Below are 12,537 nucleotides of genomic sequence, written 5' to 3'. Positions count from 1 at the left end.
AAAATAGATCGCCAAATAATCTATAAGGAAGGCGGGAGAGTACATGAAAGGGACTAAAAGTTCCGGTCAGGAGACTGTCAGCCTGGAGGACATGCCGGCTTGCCACCCGTCAAGCTCTCCGTTGGATTAGTAGGAGCCGGAGAAGTGGGCAAGCACGAAGCCAAGCGCCAGCGCGGAGGCCTAGGTCCCAGCATTCTCACCATGCGCCTTCCCGCACCACTGCTTGGTGCCAGTCCTGCGCATGCGCATTGCGCACAAGCACCACCTACGCACACTGCGCAGGCGCGGGGAGAGCAGCTGGGCGCGCATGGCGGCGGACACTGCTGTTGGCCCTCTCCGGCGCGTGGCGGTGGTTGGCGGAGAGGAGAGTAGCAATAGCGAGGATGACGACTGGCAGATCGGGTACCTGGACCAGGCCTCCCAGGTAGGGCCGGGCCCTTGTGTGTATGGTTTTTGAAGGCAAGGCCCCACCCAGAAACTTCTTACCTCCTTTGGGTGTTTCCCTTTGCACCAGCGTTTCTAAGTTCCGCCCTTTGGAATGAAGCAAACCCATCCTTTTTCCTTCCGTTCCCCAGATGTGGTTTTGACGGGTGGGTGCACTGCTTTGGCTCTCAGGCAGCTCCTTGCTTAGGTTTGGACCTGTCCTTACCCCTCCTTTTAGGTATGGACACTGCACAAGCTGTGTCTGTGGACCAGACCCTGACAACTGTGTCCTCATCAGATGCCACTGTTTCCCGACCTGGGAATTGAAACACGATTAACACGCAGTTAACTTTCTGCCTTTCTTTAGAAATTAACAAGTCCGTTGCCTACAGAAGAAAAGAATGAAACGTTTAAGAAGGCATTGACCACTGGAGATACTTCCTTAGTGGAGGAGCTCCTGCATTCTGGTGAGTGTTAGGGGTAAAGTCAACTGAACACTTGTCTTCTAAGTTCACAAGCACTCCTTGTTTCAAGAGGCTCGTGCTGCTTTTCTAATGAAAATGCAATCAATGTTGATATATCCCTCGTTCTAAATATCTTAGTTGATTTTGAGTTCTGCCTGCCTTAATTTTTTTGCCTTCACTTTGAGTGCCATGCTAATTAACTTACATAGGTTCTCACAAATCATTCAAGAGGGCTATTCAGACTAATCCTACCCCACTCTGAGTTTTCTTTTTCAGCATTTACTTTACTGTAGTTTATATTCTCAAGAATTGTTTCTAGTTGTATATGTTGTCTTTTTTATTTTTTTCTGTCCTGTATTTTTGCTTTTGGTGGGATGAGGCCTGAGCTTAGATATTATTAAAAAATGCCTTGAATATTTGTTCCAGCTTTATTGCCTATTCAGTGTAGTTTCTTAGGAAAATTACTTAAACTTTTGGAGCCTCTCTTTGTTTATGTAAAACATCACAATTCTTTCCTGGGCTCCATTTTGCTTTTCTGTTTATTAAATATTTTTTTAAATTACCTTCATATGCAAATGTAAATTGTTCACTGTAATGATTGAAATTATGCAACAATATAACAGATATTTACCATCTAGTTATAGCTACAAAACAGTCACACAAAATAGATGAGATTGTATATAGCAAAATGATTTTCTTCTGTGTTAGACATGATATATTGTTTGGTAGAAAGTAAAATCTTTTGGAAACAAATTGGATCAGTCTTTTATTACTAATTCTGCCACTTAATGACTTTATAATCTTGACTCAGGTACAAACATTCCTAATCTTCAATTTCCTCCCTTGTAAAATGCGTATGCATTTATATAAAAGGGTTGTTGGGGAGAGAGAGAATTGAAATGAGATGATGTGTAAATTAAAGGATGTAGAACATATAAACAATATACAAATGTTTGTTGTTATTAGCAAATGAAAAAGATGTTGGACTTGGTGGTCAGGTGGTAGAACTTGTGTTTTTACTTGAAGAATGAAACTGAATGAAATTTGAATAAGGAGAAGAGGCCAGAATAACTAATATGAATGCATGTATAATGTTAGTAGTGTTGGCTGGGAAAGAATAGGCAGAAATTTGTTTTAGAAAAGAAAATTTGTCCCAGGAATAGTGGGATGAGATTCAATGAGGGTGATGGAGGCCCTTGGAGAATTAGAACTTGATATAATTGTTAGCATATATGGGTTTTTGAGTCTTTTGAAAGAGCCTACTGCTAAGTATTTAGTCAACCTTTTGAAATTTGATTTTAATTACAAAATATTGAAAGGTCATTAAAAAAAATAACAAATACATAGGTGTAAAGTGGAAAGATATGTTACCTTTATGTCCCCACTCACACACCCTTACTGGTGTTTTGGGGTATTTTGTTCTACATGTGCTCATTTAAGTCTTTAAAAACTGTTTCTATTATTTTGCCTTTCAAAACCATTTTTGTTTTTGAAACATATTTCTACACCAGTCAAAACCTTTAATTAAAAAATGAAATTGTCCCAGGTGAGGGTGCACAATTCTGTAATCCCAGGGGCTCTGGAGTAGAAGCTGGAGGATCATGAGTTCAAAGCCATCCTCAGATACGTAGTAAGGCCCTAAGCAATTCAGTGAGACAATATAAAAAAGGCCCGGGAATGTGTCTCAGTGGTTAAATGGTTAAATGCCTGGTATTTGGAAAAAAAAATGAAAAGTAACAGCCATTTTTAAGTTTGAAGGTGTCTCAAGTGTTTGTTGTTTTGCTTTATACTAATATTTTTAGTTCTTTATGAAGTATTTTACATATTCAAGGAAGGTATAGAAACCCCCCCACACAGAATTGATCACTTTCCTACAGTTGTTGAGTATCATTCCTATGAATATCTTTATATTTTTATGATATATCTCTATCTCCTTATAGTCAAGGTTTTACCTAAATGTAATGGATTGGATTCATTGCCTTAGTGTATCTTTAGCCTTCTATTACATCTTTTATGCTCTTCCTCAGTCCTAAAACAGTTCAGTCTTTTTGTATATAACCAAATTTATCAATATTATTAGGGAAAATCAAAATTTTAAGGATTTTTACCATTACGTTATTAAGGATTTTAAGGTCAACTGGTTCTTTTCCTAGTTACTATCTATCCCTGTATCACTCTGAAACTTTTTCTTGCACCTAAGTCCTGATATGTTATCTGTGAAGAGAATTCTAGCTCACTACTTATTATTCATTTTTCTAAGGTACAATCTGATAGGCATTTTTGATTTCTTCTTTTTTTCACTCCTTGTCAAACTAATGTTAAATTCAGATGATCCTACCTTTGAATGTCCTTTTGTTATACACACCCCTGCCCCACCCTGCTTATGCCCTCTGTCTTCCTCTGCCACCTTCTCTCCCTCCCATCCTCCTTTCTCTCCCTCTCCTCTCTCTCTCTCTGTCTCTCTTTCTCTCTCTCTCTCTGTTTTTTCCCTGCCCTTAGTTCGATGTTCATAAATTGGACTCCCTGCATCCTGCCCCATTCTCAGCAGTGATATATCTGTGTTGTCTTTATAATGCAGATAGAATGATGTTAATCCTGGATCACAAAGTATAGTTTGTATTTCATAACAGGGCTTTCATAATCTAACCTAAACCTATCTTTTTAGCTTCATGTTTTATCTGGTCACCCATGGGTAAGTTTGGTGTTGAAGAGAAAGTTAGGATATCTTATGGAAATATGTGGTATTTGCAATCTTAGATATGGCCCAAGTGAATATGCTAATTTAAAAGACATATTCCCTCTCTGCATTCTATCCCAACACCCCTAAGAGAAAGAAGTGGCATAGAAAATCCTATTATACTATAAACTATTTTATATTTATATTGACAAAGTCAGATCAAGTCTCAGAACATAGCACATATAGTGAAACTTAAGTTAGCAAGTTCATCAGTCACAATATTACTATTTTTCTAAGACCATTATTACCAAGAAAACCTCTTATAGAATAAACTATATTTTGTATGTCTCTATGGGTATAAATGTTACACACACTGTAGTGAGTGTTTTTATTGTTGTTTTGTTTTTGATGGTGGGACTTTTTAAACCTTGTTTTTGTGTTGACAGGCATTAGTGTGCATTCCAACTTTTGATATGGTTGGGCCCCTCCTGAACACCCGGGGGGATACCCCAAGGAGGAGGAGGAACAGGGTGGGTCACTTGGACTCAGAGTGACTGCCTAGGGCTACGGGAGGTTGGCGGGAGGAGGAGACTCAAAGTGAGCGGCTTGAACTCCTACTGACTGCGTCGGAAACCGGGTGGCAGTCCGGGGGAGGAGGTGTGTGGTGGGTTTCTGGGTCTCGGAGCTATTGTAAGGGGCTCCGGGTGGTGGCCCAGAGGAGGGGCCGCATAGCCAGGCGATTAGGTGCAGAGCAGGATCCCAGGACTGGCTTCTTGTTGGAAGAGCCACACCAAGACACGCCTAGGGGCAGAGCGAAGTTTCCAGGAATGCGGGCAGATTCTCTGAGGAGGGGCAGCCTAAGGAGACTCGTCTGCGAAGGGTGAGGCTCCCAGGCCCAGGAGGTAGGTCCGGGCCCCTGGGAAGGTGGCAGAGGAAGACAGCCCAGCCCAGGCGGTAATTGTAGATTGAGGGGACCCTCTAGGAGGACAACTGACCTGCGAGACCTCCCCCCGGGCGAGTCTTCCCCGCCGGGTGAGGTTTTCCCACAAGGTCGGTAAAACCAGAGACACAGGAACAAACAGGCCATGCCTCAGCCCGCAGCCTAGTTTCCCTTTGGTTGACCATTGGTCAACAAGTGGAGGCACCTCTGCCCACTAGCAGGGAATATACTCCACCTGAGGGGCACCATCCCTAGAGAGGCAGCTTCCTTGTGGAGCACCGCATTATCAACTTCCTCCAAGACTGCAGGCTACTGAAGGATAAGAGGGGATATACTAGCAATCTTCAGGGACATTATAAGTCAATAGAGGAAATCTGCAATATCTTAATGACCCACTGATTCCTGAACAATATGAGAAAACAAGGGAAGAAAATGCCCCAAACAAATCTACATGTTACATCAATAAAATCCAACGACAGCATGGCAGAAGAAATTACAGGAAGGGAGTTCAGAATGTACATAATTAAAATGATTAGGGAAGCAAACGATGAGATGAAAGAGTAAATGCAGGTATTGAATGATGAGATGAAAGAACAAATGCAGGCATTGAGTGATAGCACCAATCGACAGTTAAAAGAGCAAATACAGGAAGCAAAAGATCATTTCAATAAAGAGTTAGAGATATTGAAAAAAAAAACAAACAGAAATCCTTGAAATGAAGGAAACAATAAACCAAATTAAGAACTCCATAGAAAGCACAACCAATAGGATAGAACACCTGGAAGACAGAACCTCAGATATTGAAGACAAAATATTTAACCTTGAAAGCAAAGTTGAATAAACAGAGAAGATGGTAAGAAATCATGAACAGAATCTCCAAGAACTATGGGATATCATGAAAAGTCCAAATTTGAGAATTATTGGGATTGAGGAAGACTTAGAAAAACAAACCAAAGGAATGAACAATCTATTCAATGAAATAATGTCAGAAAATTTCCCAAATCTGAAGAATGAAATGGAAAATCAAGTTCAAGAGGCTTATAGGACTCCAAATACACAAAATTACAACAGACCCGCACCAAGGCACATTATAATGAAAATACCGAACATACAAAATAAGGACAGAATTTTGAAGGCTGTGAGAGAAAAGGACCAAATTACATTCAGGGGGAAACCAATACGGATATCAGCAGATTTTTCAATCCACACCCTAAAAGCTAGAAGGGCCTGGAACAACATTTTTCAAGCTCTGAAAGAAAATGAATGTCAACCAAGAATCTTATACCCAGCAAAACTTACCTTCACATTTGATGATGAAATAAAATCATTCCATGATAAACAAAAGCTAAAAGAATTTACAAAAGGAAAGCCAGCATTACAGAATATTCTCAGCAAAATATTCCATGAGGAAGAGATAAAACACAAAGAAGCAAATCAGCAAAGGGAGGAATTATCCTAAAGGAACTGTCAAATAAAGGAGGAACCAAGTTGTGTCAAAAAAATAAATAAATAAATAAAATTTAAAAAATGAACCAAATGACCGGGAATACAAATCATATCTCAATAATAACCCTGAATGTTAATGGCCTGAATTCATCAATCAAAAGACAGAGACTGGTGGATTGGATTAAAAAGAAAGATCCAACAATATGTTGCCTACAAGAGACTCACCTCATAGAAAGAGATACCCATAGACTAAAGGTGAAGGGATGGGGAAAAACATACCATGCACATGGACTCAGCAAAAAAGCTGGAGTATCCATCCTCATTTCAGATAATGTGGACTTCAGGCCAAAGTTAGTCAGAAGGGATAAAGAAGGACATTTCATACTGCTTAAGGGAAGGACAAATCGGCAAGATATAACAATCATAAACATCTATGCCCCAAACAGTGGCGCATCCATGTATGTCAAACAAATCCTTCTCAATTTTCGAAACCAAATGGACCATAACACAATAATACTAGGTGATTTGAACATGCCTCTCTCACCCATGGACATATCTTCCAAACAAAAATTGAACAAAGAAACCATAGATCACAATAACACAATCAATAATTTAGACTTAACAGACATTTATGGAATATACCATCCAACCAAGAGCAAATACACTTTCTTCTCAGCAGCACATGGATCCTTCTCTAAAATAGACCATATATTATGCCACAAATCTAATGTCAGCAAATATAAGAAGATAGAGACACTACCTTGTATTCTATCAGATCATAATGGATTAAAGTTAGAAATAAATGAAAGAATAAAAAACAGAAACTACTCCAACACCTGGAGATTAAACAATATGCTATTATATGATGAATGGATAACAGAAGATATTAGGAAGGAAATTAAAAAATTCTTAGAGGCAAATGAGAACAAAGAAACATCATATCAAAATCTCTGGGACAGTATGAAAGCAGTACTTAGAGGAAAATTTATTTCATGGAGCGCCTTTAATAAAAGAAGTAAAACTCAACAAATAAACAACCTAACACTACAGCTCAAAGCCCTAGAAAAAGAAGAACAGACCAACACCAAAAGCAGTAGAAGACAGGAAATAAATTCAGAGCTGAAATCAATGAAATTGAAACAAAAGAAACAATACAAAAAATTGACAAAATAAATAGTTGGTTGTTCAAAAAAATAAACAAAATTGATAAACCTTTAGCCACACTAACAAAGAGAAGATAAGAGAAAACCCAAATCACTAAAATTCGGAATGAACAAGGAAATATCACAACAGACACGAGTGAAATACAAAACATAATTAGAAGCTATTTTGAAAACCTATACTCAAACAAAATAGAAAATTTCGAAGACATCAACAGGTTTCTAGAGACATATGAATTGCCTAAACTGAACGAGGAGTACATACACAATTTAAATAGACCAATTTCAAGTAATGAAATAGAAGAAGTCATCAAAAGCCTACCAATAAAGAAAAGTCCAGGACCAGATGGGTTCTCAGCCGAGTTCTACAAAACCTTTAAAGAAGAGCTCATTCCAATACTTCTCAAAGTATTCCATGAAATAGAAGAGGAGGGAACCCTCCCAAACTCAATTCTATGAAGCCAATATTACCCTGATACCTAAACCAGACAGAGACACATCGAGGAAAGAAAATTTCAGACCAATATCCTTAATGAACATCGACGTAAAAATTCTCAACAAAATTTTAGCAAATCGCATAGAAAAACATATTAAAAAGATAGTGCACCATGATCAAGTGGGTTTCATCCCAGGGATGCAAGGTTGGTTCAACATCAGAAAATCAATAAATGTAATTCACCATATCAATAGACTTAAAGTCAAGAATCACATGATTTTGATAGATGCAGAAAAAGCATTTGATAAAATACAGCACCCCTTCATGCTCAAAACACTAGAAAAAATAGGAATAGTGGGAACATTCCTTAACATTGTAAAAGCCATCTATGCTAAGCCCATGGCTAATATCATTCTAAACGGTTAAAAACTGAAAGCATTCCCCCTAAAAACTGGAACAAGGCAGGGATGCCCTCTTTCACCACTTCTTTTCAATATCATCCTTGAAACTCTAGCCAGAGCAATTAGACAGACCAAAGAAATTAAAGGGATACAAATAGGAAAAGAAGAACTCAAACTATCCCTGTTTGCTGATGGATATGATTGTATACTTGGAGGAACCAGGAAATTCCACCAGAAAACTTTTAGATCTCATAAGTGAATTCAGTAAAGTAGTGGGATATAAAATCAATGCACATAAATCTAAGACATTTTATACATAAGTGATGAATCTTCAGGAAGAGAAATTAGGAAAACTACCCCATTCACAATAGCATCGAAAAAAATAAAATACTTGGGAGTCAATCTCACAAAAGAGGTGAAAGACCTCTACAGTGAGAACTACAGAACACTAAAGAAAGAAATTAAAGAAAACCTGAGAAGATTGAAAGTTCTCCCATGTTCTTGGATAGGAAGAATTAATATTGTCAAAATGGCCATACTACCAAAAGTGCAGATTCAATGCAAGTCCAATTAAAATCCCAATGATGTACCTTACAGAAATAGAGCAAGCAATTATGAAATTCATCTGGAAGAATAAAAAACCCAGAATAGCTAAAGCAATCCTTGGCAGAAAGAGTGAAGCAGGGGGTATCGCAATACCAGATCTTCAACACTACTACAAAGCAATAGTAACAAAAACGGCATGGTATTGGTACCAAAATAGAAAGGTGGACCAATGGTACAGAATAGAGGACACGGACACAAACCCAAATAAATACAATTTTCTCATACTAGACAAAGGGGCCAAAAATATGCAATGGAGAAAAGATAGCCTCTTCAACAAATGGTGCTGGGAGAATTGGAAATCCATATGCAACAGAATGAAACTAAACCCATATCTCTCACCATGCACGAAACTAAACTCAAAATGGATTAAGGATCTCGGAATCAGACCAGAGACCTTGCATCTTATAGAAGAAAAAGAAGGTCCAGAGCTTCAACATGTCGGCTTAGGACCAGACTTCCTCAACAGGACTCCCATAGCACAAGAAATAAAAGCAAGAATTAATAACTGGGATAGATTCAAACTAAAAATCTTTCTCTCAGCAAAAGAAACTATCAGCAATGCAAAGAAAGAGCCTAAAGAGTGGGAGAAAATCTTTGCCACTCATTCTTCACATAGAGCGCTAATCTCCAGAATCTATAAAGAACTCAAATAACTCTACACCAAGAATGCAAATAATCCAATCAACAAAGGGGTAAGGAAATGAATAGACACTTCACAGAAGAAGATCTACAAGCAATCGACAAACATATGGAAAAATGTTCAACTTCTCTAGTAATAAGAGAAATGCAAATCAAAACAACCCTAAGATTCCATCTCACCCCAATTCTTGGCGATTATCTAGAATACAAGTAACAACAGGTGTTGGCGAGGATGTAGCGAGAAAGGTACACTCATACATTGCTGGTGGGGCTGCAAATTATTGCAGCCACTCTGGAAAGCAGTGTGGAGACTCCTTAGAAAACTTGGAATGGAACCACCATTTGACCGAGCTATCCCACTCCTTGGCCTATACCCAAAGGACTTAAAATCAGCATATTACAGAGATACAGCCACATGAATGTTCATAGCTGCTCAGTTCACAATAGCCAGATTGTGGAACCAACCTAGATGTCCTTCAATTGATGAATGGATAAAGAAACTGTGGTATATATATACAATGGAATATTACTCAGCCATAAGGAATGATAAAATTATGGCATTTACAGGCAAATGGATGTAATTGGAGAATATCATGCTAAGTGAGATAAGCCAATCTCAAAAAAACAAAGGATGAATGATATCGCTAATAAGTGGATGATGACACATAATTGGGGGTGGGAGGGTTTAGGGTTAGGGTTAGAGTTAGGGTTAGGGAGGGGGGCAAAAATGGAGAAAGGAAGGACTATAGAGGTAAAAGAGGGGTGGGAGGTGTGGGGGGGAAGGGAAAAAATAACAAAATGAATCAAACAGCATTACCCTATGTAAATTTATGATTACACAAATGGTATGCCTTTATGCCATGTACAAACAGAGAAACAACATGTATCCCATTTGTTTACAGTAAAATAATTTAAAAAATGTTAATGACGATAAATTGGACCACCGTCAGAGATTGCTTAACAACAGTTCCGTGAATGTGATCAGCTCATGCTTGCTAGTCTTCATCCTACATAAAAACTGTGTGACTTCCTCAGTAAACGAGTTCCTGCTGTGACTGGTCTCCCTGACGGGTCTGAATGTCCTCCACCTGGACGGCTGTATGCAGGTGGTCAGTTGGCCCTATCTTTCCCAGTCTGGCCTTGTTGTGGAGTGCCCCCTTCCCTTTCTGCTGGTCGAGAAGAGCAAGGGGGCTAAAGACCCCGACATAGATACACTTTCTAAAGTACAAGGATTTTTTTCTTGCTTGGTTATTGTAGTTAAGCAGACTGTTTTGATGACTGTGTGTTCTGCTTGTGGCTCTGAAGAACAGATCTTGAAGTGTGTAGAGCTGCTGCTTTCAAGAAACGCTGATCCAAATGTAACTTGTAGGTAGGAGTCTTAACTGTTGGTTAAACATGTTGAAGATACTTTTGTCATCCTGTTAAACAGTTCATAATATGAATTTTTAAAAATCATAAACAATGTTTGGTTACTTGGCCAAATACTTGATGGATGAAATTAGGTCATAAGTTCCTAGTTCCAATTATATATAAGTACCAAGAGAAATTGACCTTTCAACTTTTACTTTTAAGAGGAATATTATAGACATTTGGACAGAAAAGGAAAAGAGTACATCAAACAAAGATTTTCTGTGAATATACTCAAAAGAATATGATGATCGAACTATAGAAGTAAAACCTATTAAGTACTTTCTCTGTGTAACAAGTTTTACACAAATATTATGAGAACATATTCAAAGGTTTCTATTTGTCTAAGACTTTAGCAATTAATTATACATAGGAAACAAACAACAAATGTATCTTGAATCTGCTGAAATATCTATAATAATAAAAATGAATACTTTATATGTCTTTAGACAATTTCCAGATGAAAATGATTTTGTTCTAACTGGAATGATTTCAAGGGTGGTCTGTTCTGCTGCCCAGGGGCCATTTGGCAACATCTAAAAGGATTTTTGATTGTCACACCTTTAAGACATTTTTAGCATTTAGTGGGTTAGGCCAAAGGGGCTGTTTAATCTTCTATAGTGTGTGGGACAGTCCTCTAAAGAATAGGAAACCCAAAATGACGAAGTTGAGAAATCCCAATTTAGTATGAAAAAGGCCAAGACTTATATGGTAGACAATCAATATTTAAACAAATAAAGATTAAAAATAACTGGAAAAATTCTATCTACATATTTTTAGCCCATCAATTCACAGGAATTTTAATTCTGTCATTTATGATATCCCTAATGAGGTATAACATTTGAATCCAGTACACCTTAAAATCGGGGCATGTACTTCAGGACACTAACTGAATTACACTTCCAGATGTGTTGTGATTTTGATTTATTTATTTTGAAGTAGCATAAGATAAGACATGCCTCTCTGGGTTCAATGGAAAATTAGTTTTAATTGATGTACCTCAGTTTTTAAAATTTCTTATACTACTTCTCCAAGATATTATAGGTCGTCAAGTCTTTACCGTTTCACTCACTTACCATCTTCTAAATTCTGAATGTGAAGTTAAGCAAGCCATTAACATAGGTATTAGACTATTTTTCCTCTCAAGAAGTATATGGCATCTTTCATATACACAGGATATATCTGGAAAAAGATTTCATTTGAATTAAAATAACACGATTAGTATCTAATGATAAAATCTATAAAGCAATCATACTGTAAGGCAATTTTAAAGCTGAAAAGCCAAGAAAAGCTAGTGAATTTGAAGCAGCACAAGATTTAGACTGGTGTGTAATCAAATAAAATACATAATTTTACAGCATCATTAAAGAAAGCAGTCTATTTAATTAACAGATATGAGAAATAACTTCAGAAATAAACTTTCAGCTACTTTGTCTTCTTTAATGTTCAAAACTTGAAACAATACAGTTACTGAATTGTGTTTTATTCATAGTACTGAAAAGAAAATACCTCATGGCAAATAGTGATTTTTAACCTGCATATTTTATGCGGATAGCATTAAGTGAATATACAGTGGGGTAGGGATAACTTACATCAATGTGAAAGGGGAAAAAAAACCTCAGGGCTCAAGAATACAGTGAAATTGGGGGAATTATATAGACAAATTATATTTTTACTAAGTTTCATGTAAAATGTGCCAAAAGATGCATTAGGAAACCACTATTCAGATATCAGGGAGACAAACACATCTTTAGATGAGTTTCCTTTCATTCTGTTGATATTCCCTTCTGTTGAGCAGCTTTTCTGCTGAGAAAAGTAACCTTTCAAGAAAAATAGCACAAGGGAAGAGTTTGCCATACAGCTTGTAGTTTTCATGATATCTGCATGGCCACATACTTACTTGTTGCAAAAGACATTGAACACTAACATTTTTAAACT

General features: G+C 37.6%; 1 pseudogene; it reads left to right on the top strand.

Moving 5' to 3' along the window:
- Positions 1-307: 307 nt before the first annotated feature.
- The window catches only part of LOC124973079 (ankyrin repeat, SAM and basic leucine zipper domain-containing protein 1-like), a 52,367-nt pseudogene continuing 40,137 nt past the window's right edge, over positions 308-12,537 (top strand).

The sequence above is a fragment of the Sciurus carolinensis genome (genome assembly GCF_902686445.1).
Source record: "Sciurus carolinensis chromosome 14 unlocalized genomic scaffold, mSciCar1.2 SUPER_4_x, whole genome shotgun sequence".
NCBI lineage: Eukaryota > Metazoa > Chordata > Mammalia > Rodentia > Sciuridae > Sciurus > Sciurus carolinensis.
Note: the sequence above shows the minus strand (reverse complement) of the source record. Positions and strands in the feature narration are given on the sequence as shown.